Below are 26,366 nucleotides of genomic sequence, written 5' to 3'. Positions count from 1 at the left end.
GGGGAAAAAACAAGCATATAACAACTACAATACGACCTCAAGGTTAGGTGACGCCGCGCAAACCTTCGGCATTTAGCACGCCCATGTTCTTGTGCGTGTTGACAGCATCTTTGCCGGTCAGACCATTTCTTGCAAAAATTGTAATCCCAGTCTAAACTTCAAACTCGCGAGTGTATACTGTGCAAATTGGGATTGAAAATATAAGAATGAATGAGAATCAAATAATTGTGATCTCAATTTCTACCTTTACAAAAGAACTAGTAATGGAACCGGGAATTCCTATACACATTTCATGAATTCATCTGTCCGCTATTCGAGAGTGAGTGAGTCAGTGAATGGTGGGTTGATTAGAAGAGTTTCCTGGCGAACTCCTTGATGTCCTCGTCTCTGACGAACGGCGAGGCCATCTTCTTGAACTGCTTCAGGTCTGAGAGGCTCCGCCCGAGCTTCAGCGCCACCTTGGTCGCAAACACCTCGCCGCCCTCCCTCCGTTCCACGTCGGGCTCGGCGAGGTTAGCCTCGATGTCCTCCTGGATCTTGCAGTAGAACCCGGCGCAGTTGTGGAGCAGCTCGAACAGCATGCCCATCTACGCGCCGTGCTCCACCGTGTTCACCGCTGCCGCCAGCGCCCCGCCGAAGACAGCCGCGCTCGACGCCTATGTCCCGGTCTCGTCGGAGCCGATGAACACCGTGGCGAGCGCTGCTGTGCCGGCCAGCGCCGGACCGGCTACGGCGAGGCCCTTGTTTAGGTTGAGCACCAGCTTGCCCACCGTCAGGAACTCCTGTTCGTCCTTGGCCTTGATGACCCTCAGGATGCCTCGCATCTCGTCCTCAAGATCCTGGGTCCAGCCGTTGCCGGAAGCGACGGCACGACGGCCGAAGCTCGTTGAGTTCCTGGGCTGCTTCGAGGGGCGACGGCGCTGTAAGTGCATCTAGTGCCACCCCTAGTTGGTTTTGGAGTATTGACGACAAACCTAGTTGAGGGACTAATGTGTTTGTGAGAATTGTAGGATAACACAGGTAGAAGTCCCTCGTTGATTCGGTTTTCCTACCAGAGATGACCCCTAAAAATGTATGAAAACATTGAAGTCAAAGGTGGTATATGAAGATATTCATATTGAAGACTATGACAAGAGAAGACACCACATGAAGCCTATGGAGCTCGAAGACTTAGATCTTTCGTAGTTCTCTTTCTTCTGTGTTGAGTCATAGGAACCACCGTACTGTTAAGTGGGGTCCAAGAGAACCAGTCAGAATGACTGAAGTGATGCCTAACCAAAACCTATGTTTTTGAGTGAAGACTATGAGAGCGAATCTTGTCCAGAGTCGGACAAGTCAGCTTTGCTTGTAGCCCAAATAAAGTTGCCGTGTGAGTTTGAAATCTGACCGTTGGAACACGTGTCAGTTCCTTAGTGACCCACGGTCATTTCGAGCAAATCAGGTCGGGTTGCCAAGTGGCTATAAATAGCCCACCCCCTACAACCATAAACGGTTGGCTGCTCAGATTCAGAGTACGGCTTTTGTCGTTTGAGAGCAACCCACCTCGAAGCCTTTGAGAGAGAATTCCTTGCGAGGATAAAGCCCTAACCACCCAGAGCCAAAGAAAATTAGGCATCACTTAAGTCTTCTTGTCTGTGTGATCTGAAGACTTATTACACTTGAGGACTGTGCATCCTCCAGCCGGTTAGGCGTCGCGTTCTGAGCATCCAAGAGACATTGTGGATTGCCGGTGAACGAAGTCTGTGAAGGTTTGGGAGTCTACCTTGAAGACTTACCAGAGTGATTGGGCGAGGTCTGTGTGACCTTAGCTCAAGGGGAATACGGTGAGGACTGGGTGTCCTGAGCTGCGTGTTCAGGACTGGGTGTCCGGGACTGTGTGTCCTAAGGTTTAAATACCTAGCCGCCCTAACTAGACGTACAGTTGTCACAGCAACTGCAACTGGTCCAACAAATCATTGTCTTCAGCGAGTCACTGGTTTCATCTTCCCTTCCTTTTACTTACTGTTACTCCTTGTGAAGTCATTGTATGATTGCACTATCTTTTATCTTCACTGAGTGACTGCGTTTTCTGTTTGGCTTCATAATATCTTCCTACCTGATCCTTACTACATTGCTGCTATTAGTCATTGTACTTTCACTCTACTGAATAATTGACTATAGCTTGCCTAGTGTAGTCTACCTTTCGCTGCAGGGTAATAGGTTTATTTCTATCGTTTGTCTTCATAACTTTCACATTTTAGAGACTTTCATAAAAATCGCCTATTCACCCCCCTCTAGTCGATATAACGCACTTTCAATTGGTATCAGAGCATGGTGCTCCCTTGTTCTGTGTGATTCGGTTTAACCACCTGGAGTTTTAGCTATGTCGACTGCAGGGATAATTAAAGTCTCCGCTGTGTGCCCCGTCTTCGATGGAACTGAATATCCCTGGAAAAATAAGATGCGCATGCATCTTGAAGCCATTGAAATCGACCTATGGTATGTCGTCAAGAACGGCGTTCCCAAGGCTGGAGAAGGTGTCACTGCTGCTGATGTCAAGAAGTTCGTTCAACTGGACTCTACTGCCAAGAATATCATCTGTGGTCATCTAACCAAAGGACAGTATGGCCGTGTGAGTGCTTTGGAAACATCTAAGCTGGTCTGGGACCGGCTCTCCAAGGTCAATGAAGGCGTCTCAACCCAGAGAGATCAAAGAATCAGTGTTCTTCGCAACCTCTTCAACCGCTTCAAGCGAAATGACAATGAGAATGTCCAGCACACATTTGACCGGCTCACTGACATCACAAATGAGCTTCAAGCCCTCGGCGCCACTGAGATCACCAAACATGAAATCGTCAAGACGCTGCTGAGATCACTTGACAGTTCGTTTGACACCCTGGCCCTGATGATTCAAGAACGTCCTGATTTCAAGACACTCGATCCGTCTGACATACTTGAGAGGCTCAAAACACATGAGTTTCAGCTTTCTGAGAGAAGAGATATCTACGGTCCAAACTATGGGCGAACTCGTGCCTTGAAGGCAAAAGTTGTCTCCTCATCTGAAGAAGAATCTGACAGCAGTTCTGATGATCCTGAAGACATTGGAAGGGAACTTGCTATGCTTGTCAAGAAGTTCCAAAAATTCACCAAGAAGAAAGGCTTCAGAAAGTCTTCCCGATCAAGCTCAAGGAATGATGAAGTTTCTGCTCACAACTACAAGAACAAAACATGTCACAAGTGCCAGAAACCTGGCCACTTCATCTCTGAGTGTCCACAGTGGGACAATGAGAACAAAAAGAAGAAGAAGAGCAAGGAATATGACTCTGACGACAAGAAGAAGAAGAAATACTCAAAGTCTTCTTCCAAGTCTTCCTCAAAGTCTTCATCACACAAGAAGAGCTCATCTGGCAAGGCACATGCGTTTGTTGGCAAGGAAATGGATTCAGAGGAGGAGTCCGCTTCTGAGGAGGCGGAGGTGGAGTCTGAGGAGGAGTCCGATTCAGACGTCGCAAGTCTGGCTACAACATACGTTGCCAAGTCCATCTTCAACACTAAAGACAATGACTTCATCACCGACAGCAAATGACAAGGACTACTCCGCTTCTACCTACTGCTTCATGGCACGCGGTGGCAAGGTAAACACACGCACTACTCACTATCAAACATCTAGTGACGATGACTCTGATTGTGGTTCAAAACCCAGCTACAAAACACTTGCTAAAATTGCAACTGAACAACAGAAAGCTATGGAACATATACAAAAACTGTTAGACAGAAGCGATGATCTGTTAGGTGCTGAAATGACTCGATCTGAATCCTTAATTGAAGACATAAAAAAATCTTCACATTAAGTATCAGGAACTTGAAAGTCGTCATGAAACTCTCTCAACAACTCATGAAAAGCTTTCCTATGATTATCTTCAAAGGAAGCAAGATCTTGAGAAATTGAGAGCAGCTCATGAAGATCTTCAAAAGGAAAACGAGTCACTTCACGCCAAACAGACCAGTTCCGCTCAGGAAGGATTTGAACCACTATGTCTTAAATGCATTGAGCGTGATAATGCTACTTCTGTTGCTGAATGTTCTACTGCTACTACTGTTGCAATATCTTCAACTGTTGATGTGGTAACTAACCCCTCTGCTGAGGATACCACTGCTATTGCTGATGAGAATGCTAGGTTGAAGACATTGCTTGAAACAGTGATGTACAAAAGTCTTAAAGGGCATCAGACACTATGTGATGTCCTCAAAAAGCAGATTCTGAACCGAAACCCGAGGAAAGAGGGTGTTGGGTTTGTAAGGAAAATGAATGCTGATGGCTCTTACTGGAAACCTGAGCAGTACCCCAAAACCACGTGGGTTGCTGCAAAGGAACCTTTAGCAGATCCATCCAATCTATCTGGCTTCACTTGTGCTAACCCCATTATCATTGATGAATCCCTTGATGCAAACTATAAACTGTTTAAGAATCAGAAAGGTGAAGTGTTTGCCAGGTACATTGGTACTAACTGCAGGAATGGACCGCCTATGGAGAAGATCTGGGTTCCGAAAAGGTGTCTGGAGAATCTTCCTGTGAATGTCATCATGACACCTCACATGAAGAAGACAAACCTCAGTCCAAAGGCTTCATTCAGACAGAGGACTCACCTGATTCGCACTAACACAAATGTTTTGCAGGGAAACCATGCTCAGGCATATGAACATGAGAGCGGTTCATCAAACCGCCATGTTCATAAGACCAAGAACTATTCTGCTTATTCTTATGAGTACTATTGTCCGCTTGCAAGACTGTTTGCTAGGGCTCCAAAGCCAAAGTTCTCAGATGCTGCACTTAGACTTATTGCTTCTAAGCCACCCTTGAAGATGTGGGTGGCTAAGAAAGCTTAACTCTCTTTTGCAGGGAAAGGTCTCCAGCAGAAAACCAAAATCGTCTGACGCTATTGCTGGGGACCTTAAACATCTTGTAGGGCGCAAGATCAAATGCCCGAATGGTCTTACTATGTACTTCGTTCCTGAATCGCTTGCTACTCTCCCTATTAGTCCTAATCTGGATCTAAGCTTTCATAACCCACTGGTTCGTCAAATGTTTTTGCTTCACAATGCTCTTCGTGAAGCCTACCCCCCTAACTGCACTGTAGGGTACGACACCAGCGTCTTCAGAATGGATTATTGATAGTGGGTGTACAAATCACATGACTGGCAAAAGAAGCCTTCTTATGGACTCAACCTTACGTCCATCCGATAAGAGCCACATCACATTTGCTGACACTGGTAAAAGTAAGGTATTGGGTCTAGGTAGAGTTGCAATCTCAAGGGATCAACACATGGATAAAGTCATGCTTGTTGAATCCCTTGGCTTCAACTTAATGTCTGTCTCAATGCTTTGCGATTTAAACATGATCGTAATATTTGGAAAATATCGTTGCCTTGTTCTAATGGAATCTGACAAGTCTCTAGTATTTGAAGGGTATCGAAAAAATGATTTGTACGTGGTAGATTTCTTAGCAGGACCACAGCTTGCCGTATGTCTTCTAGCAAAAGCTTCAGAATGCTGGCTCTGGCATCGGAGGCTTGGGCATACTGGCATGAGAAACCTCCACACCCTGGCAAAGAAGAATCATGTCATAGGCATCGAGGGCGTCAAGTTCAAGAAAGATCACTTATGCGATGCCTGTGAGGCAGGAAAGATGACGAGGGCCAAACATCCCTCGAAGACAATCATGACCACTACTCGACCCTTCGAACTACTTCACATGGATCTTTTCGGTCCCACTCATTACTCAACTCTTACTACTACCGCTTGTCTCTATGGCTTTGTCATTGTTGATGATTATTCTAGATATACTTGGGTGCACATAATCCTTTACAAGACTGAAGTGCAGGATGTCTTCAGACGCTTCGCCAATCGAGCAATGAACAACTATGGCGCCAAGATAAAGCATATCAGAAGTGACAATGGCACTGAATTCAAGAACACTGGCCTTGATACATATCTTGATACCATGGGCATCACACATGAATTCTCAGCCCCGTACACGCCACAGCAGAATGGGGTCGTCGAACGCAAGAACAGAACACTCATTGAGATGGCCAGAACGATGCTAGATAAATACAAGACTCCAAGAAAATTCTGTCCTGAAGCCATTGATACTGCATGCCATACAATCAATCGTGTTTATCTTTAGAAGCTTCTGAACAAGACATCTTATGAGCTCCTTACCGGCAAGAAGCCAAATGTCAGTTACTTCAGAGTATTTGGCGCCAGGTGCTGGATCAAGGACCCACATCACACCTCAAAGTTTGCACCAAAAGCACATGAGGGTTTTATGCTTGGATATGGAAAGGATTCACACTCCTATAGAGTCTTCAATCTCTTTCATTACAAAGTGGTTGAAACAGTGGATGTGCGGTTTGATGAGACCAACGGTTCACAAAGAGAGCAACTGCCAAATGTGCTAGATGAAATTCCATCCAGTGAATCAATCAAGCTAATGGGAACTGGAGAAATTATACCTTCTGAAGCTCATCCTGAAGAAGAACTTATCATCTCATCACCTGATCAACATGAAGAAATGCTCAGCCTGAAGACATTCCTTCTAACAACGACAATGATTAGCAAGAGCAAAATCTTCGCCCTGTACATCCTCGCGTTGCCAATGAAGTGCAGATTGAAAGAATAATTGATAGCATCAATGCACCCGGTCCACTCACTCATTCAAGGGCAACTCAGCTAGCAAATTTCTGTGGGCACTTCGCATTCGTCTCAATAACAGAACCCAAGAAAGTTGAAGAAGCCTTCATGGAACCTGAATGGATTCAAGGTATGCAAGAAGAGCTTCAACAGTTTGAGCTGAATAATGTATGGGGACTGGTTAAGCGTCCCGATCCATGGAAGAACAATATAGTAGGCACCAAATGGATATACCGCAACAAGGAAGATGAGCATGGTCAAGTTGTCAGAAACAAAGCTCGTCTCGTTGCTCAAGGATATACTCAAGTGGAAGGCATTGACTTCGATGAAACATTTGCTCATGTGGCTAGACTTCAAGCCAGACGCATACTGCTGGCCTATGAAAATCATCACAACATACTTCTTTATCAAATGGACATGAAGAGCGCCTTCCTCAATGGCAAGATTGAAGAAGAAGTGTATGTTGCACAACCTCCTGGCTTTGAAGATCCAAAACATCCTGACATGGTATACAAGCTCAACAAGGCAATGTATGGCCTCAAACAAGCCCCTCGGGCCTGGTATGACACACTCAAATACTTCCTGAAGAGCAAAGGCTTCATACCTGGTTCTCTCGACCCCACACTCTTCACGAAGACATATGATGGTGAACTGTTTGTGTGCCAAATATATGTGGATGACATTATCTTCGGCTGCACCAATCAGAAGTACAGTGAAGAGTTTGGATATATGATGCAAGAGCAATATCAAATGTCTATGATGGGAGAGCTGAAGTTCTTTCTCGGTCTTCAAGTACGACAGCAACACAACCGTATCTTCATATCTCAAGAGAAGTATCTGAAAGATTGCCTGAAGAAGTTCGGTATGCAAGATTGCAAAGGCTTCACGACGCCAATGCCAGCCAAGCATCATCTGGGTCCTGACGACAATGGTAAAGAGTTCGATCAAAAGGTATATCGCTCCATGATTGGTTCTTTACTTTATCTATGTGCATCTAGGCCAGATATTATGCTTAGTGTTTGCATGTGTGCTCGATTTCAAGCGGCACCAAAGGAGTCGCATCACTTAGTTGTGAAGCGAATTCTTCGATATTTGGCTCACACCCCAACTCTAGGAGTATGGTATCCAAAGGGCTCAGAGTTTGATCTGATTGGATTCTCGGATGCTGATTATGCTGGTGACAAAGTTGATCGCAAGTCTACATCAGGCACATGTCACTTTCTGGGACGATCACTTGTATGTTGGTCTTCAAAGAAGCAGAACTGTGTATCTCTCTCCACTGCTGAATCTGAATACATTGCTGCTGGATCTTGCTGCGCTCAGCTTCTGTGGATGAAGCAAACGCTCAAAGACTATGGCATTCATCTGAAGCAAGTGCCACTCTACTGCGACAACGAAAGCGCCATCAAGATTTCCAACAACCCAGTTCAGCACTTGAAGACAAAGCACATTGAAATTCGTCATAACTTTCTCAGAGATCATGTTGTGAAGGAAGATATTGATACCATACACGTCAACACTGAAGAGCAATTGGTAGATATCTTCACCAAGCCCTTGGATGTGAAGAGATTTTGCAAGTTACCGTGTGAGCTAAATATCCTAGAATCCTCAAATGTCCTGTGATCAGGCACACATCCTAACCCTTATGCATATTGATGACTTAGATGTGCAACACACGAAGTAAAGTATATCTTCAATCAATGAAGACATACATTCTAAGTGTGAATACATTAATGTGGAATTTGACTTCGGAGCGCCACGATAATTTTGCGCCGTGTCTGGGTCTAATACTTCCTATACGGTGGGTAACGCCACCACCAAATGTTCTATTTTGAAGTATTTCACTCATGGCGTTACCTTGCTATGTCTTCACATTTGGTTTGGCTTCAATCTCAACATGTCTTCATGATTATCTTCACTATGTTGATTATATATATATATATATACTGGTGTTCTGTCCTCTACAACATTCACTTATAGCTATGTCTTCTTGTTGAATCTTTTGAACTAAGTGAATGTGATCGGACCCTAACCTCTCTATGCTTTCTATCTCAAATTCTATCTCTCCAAATCATATGCATTCTATTGAAACTGTCGAATGTCTTCTCTGCGCCTTTGTCAGCAGAAGATACAGAGACAACCATTATGTCCGTTTTCAATGCTCATTCCTCCACATGAAACTCGGAGAAGTAGGAACGACCACCCGACAATCCAGGCATGCGTGGGACGTGGAACAAACCCCAAAATTTCGCATAATGGCCATGTGTTCCTCAGATGCGAATCGCCAAGGGCACCTGTGTAATAACACAGTGCCGCCCCTGTACCTATAAATACACACTTCACGACGGTCATTATCTCTTCTTCCACTCTCGCACGAACCCTAGCGCCACCGCTAGCCCTCGACGACGCCGGCGACAAAGCGCTTCGCTGCCGCAACCTCTCCGACGCCGTCTTCACGCCGACCGCGGACATCGTCCTCTCCGCCGTCGCCGTAGGTGTCCTCCGTCGCCAAGTTAGGGCACGGAAGATCGAACTGCTCGGCCTCATCTTCCACTCCGTCTAGCAGTTCTTAGTGTGGTAAATAAAACTTCCTTTTTACGGCACCATTGATCCTATGGCTTTGTCACTTTCTACCACAAGCAGTTTCTATTCACACAAGTTAGATCTCTCTCATACTGCATCTCATAACATGCCTAGTATATTCACTTATGCTTCACAAAGTAGTTAGATTCCTCACTTGTACTGATCTATGGATTCGTACAAATCTGGAACCAACTCCTTATCTATGAGTGAATGTCTTCGCACGATGAGGTCAATGTCTTCTAAATTGATTTATCTTCAAAATCTTCTGAGAATGCATATGACCTCTTCCCCTTCCCTCGCACCTTAATGCTGTCACAGGTACATGTCCGTGGGAGAATCCTTTGGTTCTCATAGTCTGCATTCATTTGCAGAATTTTTACAGCATCATATAAATTCTCCCGAAGCAAATTCTTGTTTGTCCAGCAAGCGAAAATCTTTGAAGCCTTTAAAATGTTGAAGCCTTTCAGTTTAAAGTTCATGGCTTCAGAGAAATCAGCAAGAAAGGGTGGCAGAAAGCATCATGGAGAAACATCTAGAGATCTGCCAGATGACCTCTCAGAACTGTACAAGACAGATCCTGAAGAGGATTACAATCAGTGCAAGACCCGAATCCAATGGATTCGAAGATATTGGGCAGAACAATGGTTCAAATACCGATTTGTAACCCAGGAATGTGCTGAGAAAAATGCCATCAAGAGACCGTGGGGAGACATCCTATACAAGAATCTTCAACCCAGGTCAAGAGATGAAGCCATTGAACAAGGCTTCTATCCCTGCATGGTCCGTGGGCCACAGCCTGTTGATGCACACCCATCGTCACTACTATGGTGTCGTGATGGCATTCTGTTCAAGCGCAACTTCCAGTTTGCCCGGAACTCAGCGAAGCAAAACAAGAAAACATTGGGACTAGACTTCAACCCTGGTCCCTCAGCTCCAAGGGTAGATGGCACACGTGATGCAGAACCCAATGTCGTCGGTCCTTTCTACAACCTTGAAGGCCTCATCACCCATATCTTGGTTCAAGGGACTGCAGTGAATGAGCCTGCAGCTGACGCTGAATCAGATGAAGTGCCTGCAGCGCCGAAGCCAAAGAAGTTGAAGAAGCCTAAAGCTTCAAAGCCTGCCCCTTCACCAAAAATCTCACGGGCGAAGCCACTGGCAACTGCACCTCCTGAAGACAGTATGCAGTCCGAAGATTTATCACGCATCTACAAGCCCCAGAAGGTCAAGATGCCTCTGCCACACACCGGCCAAGAGCTAACAGCTACTGCCATTCTGCGCAATGATGCCATTGATCTGTCAAGTGATGAAGATCTTGCAGATGACGCTCTTGAGCAACTCATCAAGAGCAAAGAAGAAGCAGAAATCTTCAATGATCTGCCTCTCTTTGATGTAACCATCATCCACAACTTCATTGACGAGTGGTTTGACACGCCAAACATCAGCTTTGAAGATCTGCAGCTACACATTGGCCTCAGTGTCGCCTTCCATGGCGCCATTGCTTCAGAGTTAGTTATCGCCCAGCGCATTGTTGAACTGAAGCAGAAGATTGACTTTGAGAAATCTCAGTTCAAGAAGCATATGGCCAAGCTCAGCATGCAAGACGTGAAAAATTTCAAGATTATGCTGCATGAGCTCAAGGAAGCCTTTCTCAAGAAACGTGCAGAAGCTCAGGGTTCGCGTGAGCGCATGAAGGTTCTGGCTGACAGATGTGTGCAAGCCTACAATGAGGCTGAGAAGCACAAGGCCCTTGGGCGTCCTGGCATCGACCCCAGGATGGCAGCAAAGAAGATGAAGAAGCCCGCTACGGCTGAACCTGACGCACCAAGGCAGGAAGCAGATCCCATTGTCTTCCTAACTAGAATGACTGGCTCGAAGCCAAAAAGCCGGTCAACCGCTTTAGAGCTCAAGAAGACGAGGACTGCTGAGGCTGAAGCCAGGAAGAGGAAACATCCTGAAGCCTCTCCTACTACCCCCTCCAAGAAGAAGAGGAAGACAAAGAAAGATCGGGCTGCTCCCACAGAGCCTTTGATAGTTGAACCCATTTCCATGGTTCGTCCTGACGTTGAACGCCAACTGACAATCCATGAGCCTGCTTTCACAGAGGCTCATGACCATGTAGAAGATGGTGCAGTCCTTCCTCAGCTCGAGAACAGCAAACTCATCAGCATTGGTAGTCCTCTGACGCCAATCGCTCAGGATGCTTCATGGGCTGATCGCTCACAAGAGGAAGAAGACTTTGAGGCCCAGCCAACAGCAACTCCACAGGCGTCGCCCGCATTGCGCAGGCTTCGCAAAGGTCCAAGGCCTCAAGTCTCTGCTGAAGACAATCCGGCTACATCAACCGCGGAAGAAGAAGCCCCACAAGTTGCCACTCCCCTGTCCCACCAAGAAGTAGTTCACGTGGAGAACGTGATCGTGACCGATCCTCCTGCTCGTCAAGTGGAGGTTGAACATCTTGAGGCTGCCACCACCAACACCACTGACGTTGTCATGGCTGAAGCTAATGTGGAGCCCTCACCAACAAAAGCACCAGAAGTCAGCAAAGCCACTGATCCCGCCACTTCTGTTCCTGAGTCTGCTGCCGGTCCCCAGTTTGACTATCATGTTGAGCACAGACCTCAGGTACAGAAGCCAATCCCAAGATTGCCAAGGTTCTCAGGTCCTGCATCAGCACCTGGCTCCTTCAATATCAATGGCTTCAGAGCAGACAACACATTCTTCAATAGCTCCAGGAACCCCTACTCAAGGGAAATGATATCATTTGATCGGTTCTGAAGCTATCCGCAGCGAAGCTATTACTCCTGCATTCTATACAATCAAGGTCGCATCTTCCCCCACAAGCGTCTTGACATTGAAGCTATAGCTGGTCTGCCCTGTCTAGAAGCAGCTCTGGATTGCTTCAAAGAAGTTGGATTGCTGCCGTTCGTCACTGACCAAGAGCATTGGAATGAAGAGTTGCTGCTCCAATTCTATGCCACACTTCACATCCGCGGTTATAGCAGAGATCCGAAGACTTGGGTCCTGGAGTGGATGACAGGAAACGTTCATCACGAAGCCAAAGCCTTTGACATCATTGAGCTCACTGGTTTGCCCACTCCTGGCGATCTCTACGAGCATGGCTGTCAGCTTCATAGTGAAGCTATTGAGAGCATCTTTCAGAAGACTGAACCTAATATGAGTCAGATGCTCAGTATGATGAAGCCATTGCCCCAAGATGCTGCTTATCCCACGGAGTTCTTCATTGAAGACCTTGAGTATCTGCCAAGAACCATTTATCACATCATAAGCCGAACTCTCTGGCCAATCATAGGACACTCTCCACATGCCAAGCTTGAAGGTGCAATGAAGACTTTGGTCTTCTATATTCTTCATGGAAAATGCTTCAATGCACAGGACTTCTTCATTCGCCAACTTGCTGCATCAGGCTCTGATCTGTTTGGCTTGAAGTTCTACGCCCCATGGGTAATGCGACTGATCAAACTTCACTCCGCTATCTCATATCAGCCATCTGCTCGCAATCAACGGATTTTTCTGCCTTATGTGGATATGTCTATTGAAGCCATCTATCCTGAGCCTGCCAAGGAACCTCTAAGTCTTCAGAATGCAGAGCATCAGAGTTTTTCTCAGAACAGTGAAGGAGTTGAAGCAGTCGCTCGTGTGTATCCTTTGGCTGGCACTACACATGCACCGCATCCTGCTCTCACTGAAGCCACTGACAGTACAACTGCTCCACGAACCAAGAAGTGCACTCGTGTTCTCAATGACCGAGAGCTTCTTGTGGCTCTTCATCAGAAACAGGATAGGCATCATGACTGGCTGAAGCGTCAAATGCAAAGCCTCTTGGTGGATGTTAATTGCATTCGCAATCTTGCCACCAAGAATGCTTTTGTTGCCCATGAAACCTCTCGCAGCACATGGAAAGGGCTAACGCTGATGTGTTCTGAAGATGATCTTCAAGAGGATGGCTTCACTGAGCGATTCAAGTTTGACTCCAAACCTCCTCGAAGGGCAGTGCTGCGACGAACTCCATCCCTTGAAGACTCTGAGTTCTCTTCCTCTGCTGCAACTGTGACTGCCAGAGTGATCGAGGATGAAGACGATGCTACTTCACCGCCACCTCCTTCAGCACGCTTCGACTCTGCTCCAAGCTCTTCAGCACCGCCAAACACCACCAACGACCCTGCTGCTTCACCTACTTCTCATGGGAACGAGTAAATGCTCTATGTCTTCAAACCTTTTTGGTCCTTACTGACAAAAGGGGGAGAAGCATATGAGGTTGATAGTCTTCAAGCGGGTCCATATGGGCGGGTGCTTTATATTTTGCTTTGTGCTTACAACTCTCGTTTTTTTACATTTGGTTCTTTGAGTTGTAACACTTAAACTCGATGGTCGTCTGCTACTTATCTGCCACCTTGTGTTGCGATGATAAATTCTGCATGTGCGACGATAAATTCCGCACTTAGATCATTCTGCAGACATCCATTTTCCATTATGCATGTCATTATCTTCATATACTTTCACATGCATAGTGGATTGTCATCATAAGTTGAAGTGGATCTCCACAAGTACAACCTGCCATGTGCATTTGCATTCCAAAAGCAAATTACTTATATGCACATCTTCAGGGGGAGCCCTTGCAACTTATGAAGACAATTCCTTATCCTTTACAATTTCACAGATTATATTCCCCGTTGAAAACTTCAACTAGTTTGTCATCAATCACCAAAAAGGGGGAGATTGTAAGTGCATCTAGTGCCACCCCTAGTTGGTTTTGGAGTATTGACGACAAACCTAGTTGAGGGACTAATGTGTTTGTGAGAATTGCAGGATAACACAGGTAGAAGTCCCTCATTGATTCGGTTTTCCTACCAGAGATGACCCCTAAAAATGTATGAAGACATTGAAGTCAAAGGTGGTATATGAAGATATTCACATTGAAGACCATGACAAGAGAAGACACCACATGAATCCTATGGAGCTCGAAGACTTAGATCTTTCGTAGTTCTCTTTCTTCTGTGTTGAGTCATAGGAACTACCATACTGTTAAGTGGGGTCCAAGAGAACCAGTAAGAATGACTGAAGTGATGCCTAACCAAAACCTATGTCTTCGAGTGAAGACTATGAGAGCAAATCTTGTCCAGAGTCGGACAAGTCAGCTTTGCTTGTAGCCCAAGTAAAGTTGCCGTGTGAGTTTGAAATTTGACCGTTGGAACACGTGTCAGTTCCTTAGTGACCCACGGTCATTTCGGACAAATTAGGTCGGGTTGCCAAGTGGCTATAAATAGCCCACCCCCTACAACCATAAACGGTTGGCTGCTCAGATTCAGAGTACGGCTTTTGTCATTTGAGAGCAACCCACCTCGAAGCCTTTGAGAGAGAATTCGTTGCGAGGATAAAGCCCTAACCACCCAGAGCCAAAGAGAATTAGGCATCACTTAAGTCTTCTTGTCTGTGTGATCTGAAGACTTATTACACTTGAGGACTGTGCATCCTCCAGCCGGTTAGGCGTCGCGTTCTGAGCATCCAAGAGACATTGTGGATTGCCGGTGAACGAAGTCTGTGAAGGTTTGGGAGTCTACCTTGAAGACTTACCAGAGTGATTGGGCGAGGTCTGTGTGACCCTAGCTCAAGGGGAATACGGTGAGGACTGGGTGTCCTGAGCTGCGTGTTCAGGACTGGGTGTCCGGGACTGTGTGTCCTAAGGTTTAAATACCTAGCCGCCCTAACTAGACGTACAGTTGTCACAGCAACTGGAACTGGTCCAACAAATCATTGTCTTCAGCAAGTCACTGGTTTCATCTTCCCTTCCCTTTACTTACTGTTACTCCTTGTGAAGTCATTGTATGATTGCACTATCTTTTATCTTCACTGAGTGACTGCGTTTTCTGTTTGGCTTCATAATATCTTCCTACCTGATCCTTACTACATTGCTGCTATTAGTCATTGTGCTTTCACTCTACTGAATACTTGACTATGGCTTGCCTAGTGTAGTCTACCTTCCGCTGCAGGGTAATAGGTTTATTTCTATCGTTTGTCTTCATAACTTCCACGTTTTGAAGACTTTCATAAAAATCGCCTATTCACCCCCCTCTAGTCGATATAACATACTTTCAGGCGCGGCCACCAGCGCGCAGGCCCGACGGCCTTGGGGAACTTCTCCAGCATGGCGGGGAGCAGCGGCAGCGGGTAGGCGGCATCGAGCGCGAGCACCCAGTCCATGGCCTCCTGCACGTCGGCCTTGGTCGTGGGCGCTTCGAGCACGAGCGCGGCGCGGACGTCGCGCTCAACCTCCCTCCACAGCCTCGTGGCGTTGCGCTGCTCCTTGGCGAGCTGCGAGGGCTGGATCTTATTGACGGGCGCCATGGTCACCGCTGCCATGGCGAGGAGCACCCCCGCGGATGCCTTGAGCGCGACCACGGTTGGCGCGGCGGGCGCGAGCGCGGCCATGACGGAGGCGGCGAGCGTGAGGGAGTTGGTGGAGTGGAGCAGCAGGTGGTTCCAGTTGTCCCGCTGCTTGCCGATGATGTCTGTTGGAATTTTGCTAGTAGGCCTTTGGCCCAAAGCCCAACTAAAATTCTGAAATTCTCTTGGCCCATTCATGCACACATGTGAGTGGAGTGAGTGAGGCTAAAGTTTAGTCCCACCCCGGAAGTGGAGAGAGAGTTGCACCTCTTTATAAAGGTGAGCTCTTCTACCACTTGTATGAGCATGAGAAGAGGAGACCTACACGCGCGCTCCTCCTCCTCGCTCGCCTCGCCACGCCACGCCTCGTCATGACGCGCCGCGCTCCGGGTTGCGGGATTGAGCCGAGCCGAGGACAGAGCTATGCACGTTGTCTATATTTTTGCTGCATGGGAAAATTAATGAGTCATTAATTCATAATTAACGGACGCGTTAATTACTGAACCGTTTCCGATTCTTTTGGATCATGACGACTCGGACGTGGGGTTTACTCCCACGACCTACCCGGCCCGCACTATATAGTCAGGCAGACGTCTACCCTAGCCGCCGCCGCTTCGTATGGTTTCTCACCACCATTCCAGATCATTGCGCCGCCAAGCAAGTCTTCTCCATCCCTCCTTCTGGCATGCACCGCGAGAAGGGACAGCAGGCCTCCGGAACCCCGCCTCTCGTGATCCTGTACGGGAGAGGGGCGATCAGGTTTTTGGGGAGCGCACTCGCACGACTGCTGGCAGCGACGACTTCGCGAACAACGACTTCTTCCCCGACCTCGGCAACCTCGTCCTACTCACCCCAGTCAAATGGGGTAGCCGAAAGAAAGAACCGAACTCTAACTGATATGGTTAACACCATGTTAGACACTTCGGGTCTATCCAAGGAATGGTGGGGGGAGGCGCTAATGACTGCGTGTCATGTCCTAAACCGAGTTCCCACAAAGCATAATACCATGACTACATTTGAGGAATGGGAAAGGAAAAGGTTGAAACTCTCTTACCTACGTACTTGGGGTTCTTTGGCGAAAGTCAATATAGCAATTCCCAAGAAGCGCAAGCTTGGACCAAAACCCGTGGATTGTGTTCTTCTAGGCTATGCTTTTCATAGCAACGGCTATAGATTTTTGATAATAAAATCGGAGGTATCCGACATGCATGTTGGTACGATTATGGAATCAAATGATGCAACTTTCTTTGAGGACATATTTCCTATGAAGGATATGTCGAGTTCATCAAATCAGGAGATACCTACTCCATCTAGTGAGGAATTCATTGTAATTCCTGAACCCACCATTGCGATGAAACACGTTGAGAATCCTGTTGAGGGTAACAATGGAACTCCTATGAGGAGTAAGAGACAGAGGACTGCAAAGTCTTTTGGTGATGATTTCACTGTGTACCTCGTGGATGACACACCCAGGACTATTTCAGAAGCCTATGCATCTCCTGATGCTGACTACTGGAAGGAAGTTGTACGTAGCGAGATGGATTCCATCTTAGCTAACGGTACCTGGGAGATCACTGACCGTCCTTATGGGTGCAAACCTGTAGGATGTAAGTGGGTGTTCAAGAAGAAGCTTAGACCTGATGGTACGATTGAAAAGTACAAGGCACGGCTTGTGGCCAAGGGTTATACCCAGAAAGAAGGTGAAGACTTCTTTGATACTTACTCACCCGTGGCTAGACTGACCACAATTCGGGTGCTACTATCATTGGCTGCCTCACATGGTCTTCTCGTTCATCAAATGGACGTTAAGACGGCTTTCCTCAATGGAGAGTTGAAGGAGGAAATTTACAAGGATCAGCCAGATGGTTTTGTAGTACCTGGTCAAGAAGGAAAGGTGTGCAAGTTATTAAAGTCTTTATATGGCCTTAAACAAGCTCCTAAGGAGTGGCATGAGAAGTTCGAAAGAACATTAACTGCTGCCGGCTTTGTAGTAAACGATGGTGACCAGTGCGCGTACTATCGCTATGGTGGGGGCGAAGGAGTTATTCTTTGTCTGTATGTCGACGACATATTGATCTTTGGAACCAAACTTGATTTAATCAAGGAGGTTAAGGATTTCTTATCTCTCTGTTTTGAGATGAAGGATCTAGGAGTAGCTGATGTTATCTTAAACATCAAGCTGTTGAGAGATGAGAATGGTGGGATCACACTGCTTCAGTCTCATTATGTGGAAAAGGTCTTGAGTCGTTTTGGGTATAGCGACTGCACGCCTTCTCCAACTCCATATGATGCTAGTGTGTTGCTTCGAAAGAATCGACGGATTGCTAGAGATCAACTGAGGTATTCTCAGATTATTGGCTCGCTTATGTATTTGGCGAGTGCCACGAGGCCTGACATCTCTTTTGCTGTGAGCAAGCTGAGTCGGTTTGTTTCAAAACCGGGAGATGATCATTGGCATGCGCTTGAGAGAGTTATGCGCTATTTGAAAGGCACCACGAGCTATGGGATTCACTACACCGGGTATCCAAGGGTATTGGAGGGTTATAGTGACTCAAACTGGATATCTGATGCTGATGAGATTAAGGCCACAAGTGGTTATGTTTTTACACTTGCTGGTGGCGCTGTTTCCTGGAAGTCTTGCAAGCAGACCATCTTAACGAGGTCAACTATGGAAGCAGAACTCACAGCATTAGACACTGCCACTGTTGAAGCAGAGTGGCTTCGTGAACTCTTGATGGACTTACGTATGGTTGAAAAACCAATACCCCCTATCCTGATGAATTGTGATAATCAAACTGTGATCGTCAAGATAAACAGTTCTAAGGACAATATGAAGTCCTCACGGCATGTGAAGAGGAGACTAAAATCTGTCAGAAAATTGAGGAACTGCAGAGTTATTACGTTGGATTATATCCAAAGGTCGAAAAACTTGGCAGATCCCTTCACAAAGGGTCTATCACGTAATGTGATAGATAATGCATCGATGGAGATCGGTTTGAGACCCACCGCATGAGTTGTCCATAATGGTAAACCACTCTATGTGATCGGAGATCCCGTGAAGTAGAAGTGGGAGACAAGCTGTTGGTCAGCTGGGAGGAGAGTATCCCTATATTAACTATCCCACTCCTTGAAGATGCAATACTCTCCTGATCTGCATGGCAGGTTGATACTTATCTTAATGTGTTCCAAGTGGCTTATTCGGGTAAGCAGAGATGTTCTCCTGCAGAACATCTTGTGAGGAACACACCTATATGAATTTGACTATTAACATCGCAGTCTGTGAGAATTGGGTGTTCTCTAATAAATTCATGAAAGGCCCTGGAGTATGACGTATACGCTCCACCCGCGGGGAAGCCTTGCGGCAGCCCAGTATCGGTCAAGAATTTATGTGAAACTAGTTTCACAGAAAACTTGTAGTTCAAGGCATAGTCCACTATTCAAGTTGTGATCTAGTGTAGCATAAATTTCTAAGTGGAAGTTCAACTTCACAGTCTCCACTAAGCACCGATATATAAAACAATGTTTTGGAACTAAATGATGAGATGTGCCAATGAGACTTTGTGGGGGATTGTTGGAATTTTGCTAGTAGGCCTTTGGCCCAAAGCCCATCTAAAATTCTGAAATTCTCTTGGCCCATTCATGCACACATGTGAGTGGAGTGAGTGAGGCTAAAGTTTAGTCCCACCCCGGAAGTTGAGAGAGAGTTGCACCTCTTTATAAGGTGAGCTCTTCTACCACTTGTATGAGCATGAGAAGAGGAGACCTACACGCGCGCTCCTCCTCCTCGCTCGCCTCACCACGCCACGCCTCGTCACGACGCGCCGCGCCGCGCCGCGGGTTGCGAGATTGAGCCGAGCCGAGGACAGAGCTTTGCACGTTGTCTATATTTTTGCTGCATGGGAAAATTAATGAGTCATTAATTAATAATTAACGGACGCGTTAATTACTGAACCGTTTCCGATTCTTTTGGATCGTGACGACTCGGACGTGGGGTTTACTCCCACGACCTACCCGGCCCGCACTATATAGTCAGGCAGACGTCTACCCTAGCCGCTGCCGCTTCGTATGGTTTCTCACCACCGTTCCAGATCATTGCGCCGCCAAGCAAGTCTTCTCCATCCCTCCTTCCGGCATGCACCGTGAGAAGGGACAGCAGGCCTCCGGAACCCCGCCTCTCGTGATCCTGTACGGGAGAGGGGCGATCAGGTTTTTGGGGAGCGCACTCGCGCGACTGCTGGTAGCGACGACTTCGCGAACGACGACTTCTTCCCCGACCTCGGCAACCTCGTCCTCGACGACATGGGCGACAACGTCAACACCGGCGGTGCTGCACCCGCTGCATCGTATGTGATTCTATCCTTCCTATTCGAGATCGTGGTAGAATTCATACTTCTAGTATGTGCCCTAGATGTGATATGTTCATCTGCTATGCTAGTTCGCATGATTAGTTTAATCTCTGCTGCTGTGGTCATGATTTATCTTCTGTTTATTCGGATTAAATCTCGTAGTAATTTGCTCATATTTCCAACAATCCAAAAACCTGATTATAGGCAATTTACTCCGAGTGGTTTTGCTGCGCATCTGAAGCCGCTTGCCTTTAAGGGGGCGCAATATAAGAGGTGGCGCACGAGAGTAGTCTACTGGTTTCAGACCATGGGCTGCTATGATGCCACCAAGGGCAAGCCTGAGGGCGATCTTAATCCAGCACAGCTGGAAGCTTTTGAGAAGATCGATACCCTCTTTAAAGGCGCTCTTCTGAGTGTTCTTGATGACTCCATTGTGGATTCGTATATGTCGTTTCACAACGGCAAGGACATGTGGGCTGCGCTCGAGGCCAAGTTTGGTGCCTCGAACGCCGGCAGTGAGTTGTACGTCATGGAGCAATTCTATGACTACAAGATGACTGATGAGCGCCCTGTTGTACAGCAGGCTCATGAGATACAGTCGCTCGCAAAAGAACTTGAGTACTTCAAGTGTGTGTTGCCGGACAAATTTGTTGCCGGAGGCATCATTGCCAAGCTTCCACCTTCGTGGAACAATTTTGCTACTTCCCTGAAACACAAGAGACAGGAGTTTTCCGTTGCGGATCTCATTGCTACTCTTGATGTTGAAGAGAAGGCGAGAGCAAAAGACACACGTGCTCGAGTTGCTGAGGGAGGTTCTAGTGCCCACATGGTACAGAAGAAGAACTCCCAGCCCAACAAGTTCAAAAACAATAAGAACAAAACTTAGGGCAAAGGCAAGTTTGATACAAAGAACAAGCCATCACATTCTACCAACTTCAAGAAGAATTCTCATAAGAAGGGGAAGGGACTTTGCCATGTCTGCGGTGATCCTAATCACTGGGCTCCGAAGTGTCCTAACCGCTTTGAGGAGCGCGAACATGAGAAGAGCGGCAAGTCCGCTAATGTTGTCATCGGTGATACTGATATGAAGGAATCAGGGTACGGTATTTTTCCTACCATCCTTTCAGTATTTCAATCCCCTGATTGGTTAATTGACGCTGGTGCCAATGTACATGTTTGTGCTGACGCCTCCATGTTTTCTTCTTACCAGGCAACAGGGACTTCACCCATGCTGATGGGGAACGGGTCACATGCCATCGTTCGAGGTGTTGGTACGGTCGATCTGAAGTTTACTTCGGGGAAGACTGTGCGTCTGAAGAACGTTCATCATGTGTCGTCCATCAATAAAAATCTCGTTAGCGGTTCCCGTTTATGTCGAGATGGTTTTAAGTTGGTTTTCGAATCCAATAAAGTTGTAATTTCTAAGTGTGGACAATTTGTTGGAAAAGGCTATGAGTGCGGAGGCTTGTTCCGCCTATCTTTGTCAGATATTTGCACTAAAGTTATTAATAATGTTTGCCACAATAATGAGTCTGATATTTGGCATTCACGACTCTGTCATATTAACTTTGGTTGCATGACGCGGTTAGCCAATATGAATTTAATTCCGAAAATCTCTACTGTCAAAGGCTCCAAGTGCCAAGTATGTGTGCAAGCTAAGCAACCTCGCAAGTCCCATAAGACTGCAGAGGCAAGAGACTTGGCGCCACTTGAGCTTATACATTCTGATCTTTGTGAGATGAATGGCGTGTTGACAAAAGGTGGAAAGATATACTTCATGACGTTGATTGATGACTCCACTAGATATAGTTATGTGTATCTTCTGAAATCAAAAGATGAGGCTTTGACTTTTTTTAAAAACTATAAAGCTGAGGCAGAGAACCAACTTGATCGAAAAATTAAACGGCTTAGGTCCGATCGTGGTGGAGAGTATTTTTCCAATGAATTTGATCTGTTTTGTGTGGAACATGGTATAATCCATGAGATGACGCCTCCCTACTCACCCCAGTCAAATGGGGTAGCCGAAAGAAAGAACCGAACTCTAACTGATATGGTTAACACCATGTTAGACACTTCGGGTCTATCCAAGGAATGGTGGGGGGAGGCGCTAATGACTGCATGTCATGTCCTAAACCGAGTTCCCACAAAGCATAAGACCATGACTCCATTTGAGGAATGGGAAAGGAAAAGGTTGAAACTCTCTTACCTACGTACTTGGGGTTGTTTGGCGAAAGTCAATATACCAATTCCCAAGAAGCACAAGCTTGGACCAAAACCCGTGGATTGTGTTCTTCTGGGCTATGCTTTTCATAGCATCGGCTATAGATTTTTGATAATAAAATCTGAGGTATCTGACATGCATGTTGGTACGATTATGGAATCAAATGATGCAACTTTCTTTGAGGACATATTTCCTATGAAGGATATGTCGAGTTCATCAAATCAGGAGATACCTACTCCATCTAGTGAGGAATTCACTGTAATTCCTGAACCCACCATTGCGATGGAACACGTTGAGAATCCTGTTGAGGGTAACAATGGAACTCCTATGAGGAGTAAGAGACAGAGGACTGCAAAGTCTTTTGGTGATGATTTCATTGTGTACCTCATGGATGACACACCCAGGACTATTTCAGAAGCCTATGCATCTCCTAATGCTGACTACTGGAAGGAAGCTGTACGTAGCAAGATGGATTCCATCTTAGCTAACGGTACCTGGGAGATCACTGACCGTCCTTATGGGTGCAAACCTGTAGGATGTAAGTGGGTGTTCAAGAAGAAGTTTAGACCTGATGGTACGATTGAAAAGTATAAGGCACGGCTTGTGGCCAAGGGTTATACCCAGAAAGAAGGTGAAGACTTCTTTGATACTTACTCACCCGTGGCTAGACTGACCACAATTCGGGTGCTACTATCATTGGCTGCCTCACATGGTCTTCTCGTTCATCAAATGGACGTTAAGACGGCTTTCCTCAATGGAGAGTTGAAGGAGGAAATTTACATGGATCAACCAGATGGTTTTGTAGTACCTGGTCAAGAAGGAAAGGTGTGCAAGTTATTAAAGTCTTTATATGGCCTTAAACAAGCTCCTAAGGAGTGGCATGAGAAGTTCGAAAGAACATTAACTACTGCCGGCTTTGTAGTAAACGATGGTGACCAGTGCGCGTACTATCGCTATGGTGGGGGCGAAGGAGTTATTCTTTGTCTGTATGTCGACGACATATTGATCGTTGGAACCAAACTTGATTTAATCAAGGAGGTTAAGGATTTCTTATCTCGCTGTTTTGAGATGAAGGATCTAGGAGTAGCTGATGTTATCTTAAACATCAAGCTGTTGAGAGATGAGAATGGTGGGATCACACTGCTTCAGTCTCATTATGTGGAAAAGGTCTTGAGTCGTTTTGGGTATAGCGACTGCACGCCTTCTCCAACTCCATATGATGCTAGTGTGTTGCTTCGAAAGAATCGACGGATTGCTAGAGATCAACTGAGGTATTCTCAGATTATTGGCTCGCTTATGTATTTGGCGAGTGCCACGAGGCCTGACATCTCTTTTGCTGTGAGCAAGCTGAGTCGGTTTGTGTCAAAACCGGGAGATGATCATTGGCATGCGCTTGAGAGAGTTATGCGCTATTTGAAAGGCACCGCGAGCTATGGGATTCACTACACCGGGTATCCAAGGGTATTGGAGGGTTATAGTGACTCAAACTGGATATCTGATAATGATGAGATTAAGGCCACAAGTGGTTATGTTTTTACACTTGCTGGTGGCGCTGTTTCCTGAAAGTCTTGCAAGCAGACCATCTTTACGAGGTCAACTATGGAAGCAGAACTCACAGCATTAGACACTGCCAATGTTGAAGCAGAGTGGCTTCGTGAACTCTTGATGGACTTACCTATGGTTGAAAAACAATACCCCCTATCCTGATGAACTGTGATAATCAAACTGTGATCGTCAAGATAAACAGTTCTAAGGACAATATGAAGTCCTCAAGGCATGTGAAGAGGAGACTAAAATCTGTCAGAAAATTGAGGAACTCCGGAGTTATTACGTTGGATTATGTCCAAACGTCGAAAAACTTGGCAGATCCCTTTACAAAGGGTCTATCACGTAATGTGATAGATAATGCATCGATGGAGATGGGTTTGAGACCCACCGCATGAGTTGTACATAGTGGTAAACCACTCTATGTGATCGGAGATCCCGTGAAGTAGAAGTGGGAGACAAGCTGTTGGTCAGCTGGGAGGAGAGTATCCCTATATTAATTATCCCACTCCGTGAAGATGCAATACTCTCCTGATCTGCATGGCAGGTTGATACTTATCTTAATGTGTTCCAAGTGGCTTATTCGGGTAAGTAGAGATGTTGTCCTTCACAACATCTTGTGAGGAACACACCTATATGAATTTGACTATTAACATCGCAGTCTGTGAGAATTGGGTGTTCTCTAATAAATTCATGAAAGGCCCTGGAGTATGACGTATACGCTCCACCCGCGGGGAAGCCTTGCGGCAGCCCAGTATCGGTCAAAAATTTGTGTGAAACTAGTTTCACAGAAAACTTGTAGTTCAAGGCATAGTCCACTATTCAAGTTGTGATCTAGTGTAGCATAAATTTCTAAGTGGAAGTTCAACTTCACAGTCTCCACTAAGCACCGATATATAAAACAATGTTTTGGAACTAAATGATGAGATGTGCCAATGAGACTTTGTGGGGGATTGTTGGAATTTTGCTAGCAGGCCTTTGGCCCAAAGCCCAACTAAAATTCTGAAATTCTCTTGGCCCATTCATGCACACATGTGAGTGGAGTGAGTGAGGCTAAAGTTTAGTCCCACCCTGGAAGTTGAGAGAGAGTTGCACCTCTTTATAAGGTGAGCTCTTCTACCACTTGTATGAGCATGAGAAGAGGAGACCTACACGCGCGCTCCTCCTCCTCGCTCGCCACGCCACGCCTCGCCTCGCCGCGCCGCGCCGCGGGTTGTGGGGTTGAGCCGAGTCGAGGACAGAGCTATGCACGTTGTCTATATTTACGGACGCGTTAATTACTGAACCGTTTCCGATTCTTTTGGATCGTGACGACTCGGACGTGGGGTTTACTCCCACGACCTACCCGGCCCGCACTATTTAGTCAGGCAGACGTCTACCCTAGCCGCCGCCGCTTCGTATGGTTTCTCACCACCATTCCAGATCATTGCGCCGTCAAGCAAGTCTTCTCCATCCCTCCTTCCGGCGTGCACCCCGAGAAGGGACAGCAGGCCTCCGGAACCCCGCCTCTCGTGATCCTGTACGGGAGAGGGGCGATCAGGTTTTTAGGGAGCGCACTCCCGCGACTGCTGGTAGCGACGACTTCGCGAACGATGACTTCTTCCCCGACCTCGGCAACCTCGTCCTCGACGACATGGGCGACAACGTCAACACCGGCGGTGCTGCACCCGCTGCATCGTATGTGATTCTATCCTTCCTGTTCGAGATCGTGGTAGAATTCATGCTTATAGTATGTACCCTAGATGTGATATGTTCATCTGCTATGCTACTTCGCATGATTAGTTTAATCTCTGCTGTTGTGGTCATGATTTATCTTCTATTTATTCGGATTAAATCTCATAGTAATTTGCTCATATTTCCAACAATGTCGTGCATCTCCGCCCGGTCCGCCGCCGCGTCCGCGATGGCGTGGAGCTTCTCGACGGAAACGTCCGCCGACGGGGAGGCCGGGGCGCGCGTCGCCTGCGGCTCAATCCATTCAAGCTTGAGGCTGAGGTCGTCCTGCGTTGTGCGAATGCCAGAAGGCACGCGCAGGGCGGCGCGACAGGTGGCAGCGCTGCTCCGTCGTGGCCGCGCTGTGAAAGTGGAAGGGGATGAGGAAGACTGGACCAAGAAGAGGCGCTGGACCCGGAGTGCCGCCATGCTTCCCTGGAGGCTGGCGACTGGACTGCAGCGGGTTTCGAAGGCGAAGTGGCTCCAAGGTTTTGCTGCTTCCCGTGTCGTGTTGATGAACTGACGAAGGTGGTTGGGGATGGAAGCCATGGACCGACCAAGTTGGGTATTTATAGGTCGGGCGGCCGCGGAGGAGTGGGTGATGGATTTGACCGAGCACGGGTTGTGCTTGGTCTGAGTCTGGGTCTGGGTCAATTCCCTTGCCGAGAATTGTGGTTTCAAGTGTCAAGTGTGTGCGTCTTGATGTTTGATCCACACAAGATCGGACGAGAGACCGTTTCTGTCAACTGCTCAAGAGATGGCAGTTTGACAAAGTATCTATTTCGTTTCAAAATATTTGAAGCCCCAGTTCGTCTAGTCAAATTTTTCAAGTTTTTTTTTCTGATGATTTTTTTGCGATGAAGTTTGATCAAGTTATAAATTT

The 26,366-nt window shown here is 46.7% G+C and overlaps 1 pseudogene; it reads right to left on the bottom strand.

The window, feature by feature from the left end:
* Positions 1-347: 347 nt before the first annotated feature.
* LOC147958035 (putative F-box protein At4g22030) lies at positions 348-26,001 on the bottom strand (annotated as a pseudogene).
* Between the last annotated feature and the right edge of the window lie 365 nt (positions 26,002-26,366).

This window comes from Triticum urartu, chromosome 7A (assembly GCF_056163025.1).
Source record: "Triticum urartu cultivar PI428250 chromosome 7A, HENAU_Tu73, whole genome shotgun sequence".
NCBI classification, from domain to species: Eukaryota; Viridiplantae; Streptophyta; class Magnoliopsida; order Poales; family Poaceae; genus Triticum; species Triticum urartu.
This window is presented reverse-complemented; position numbering and strand designations above follow the sequence as displayed.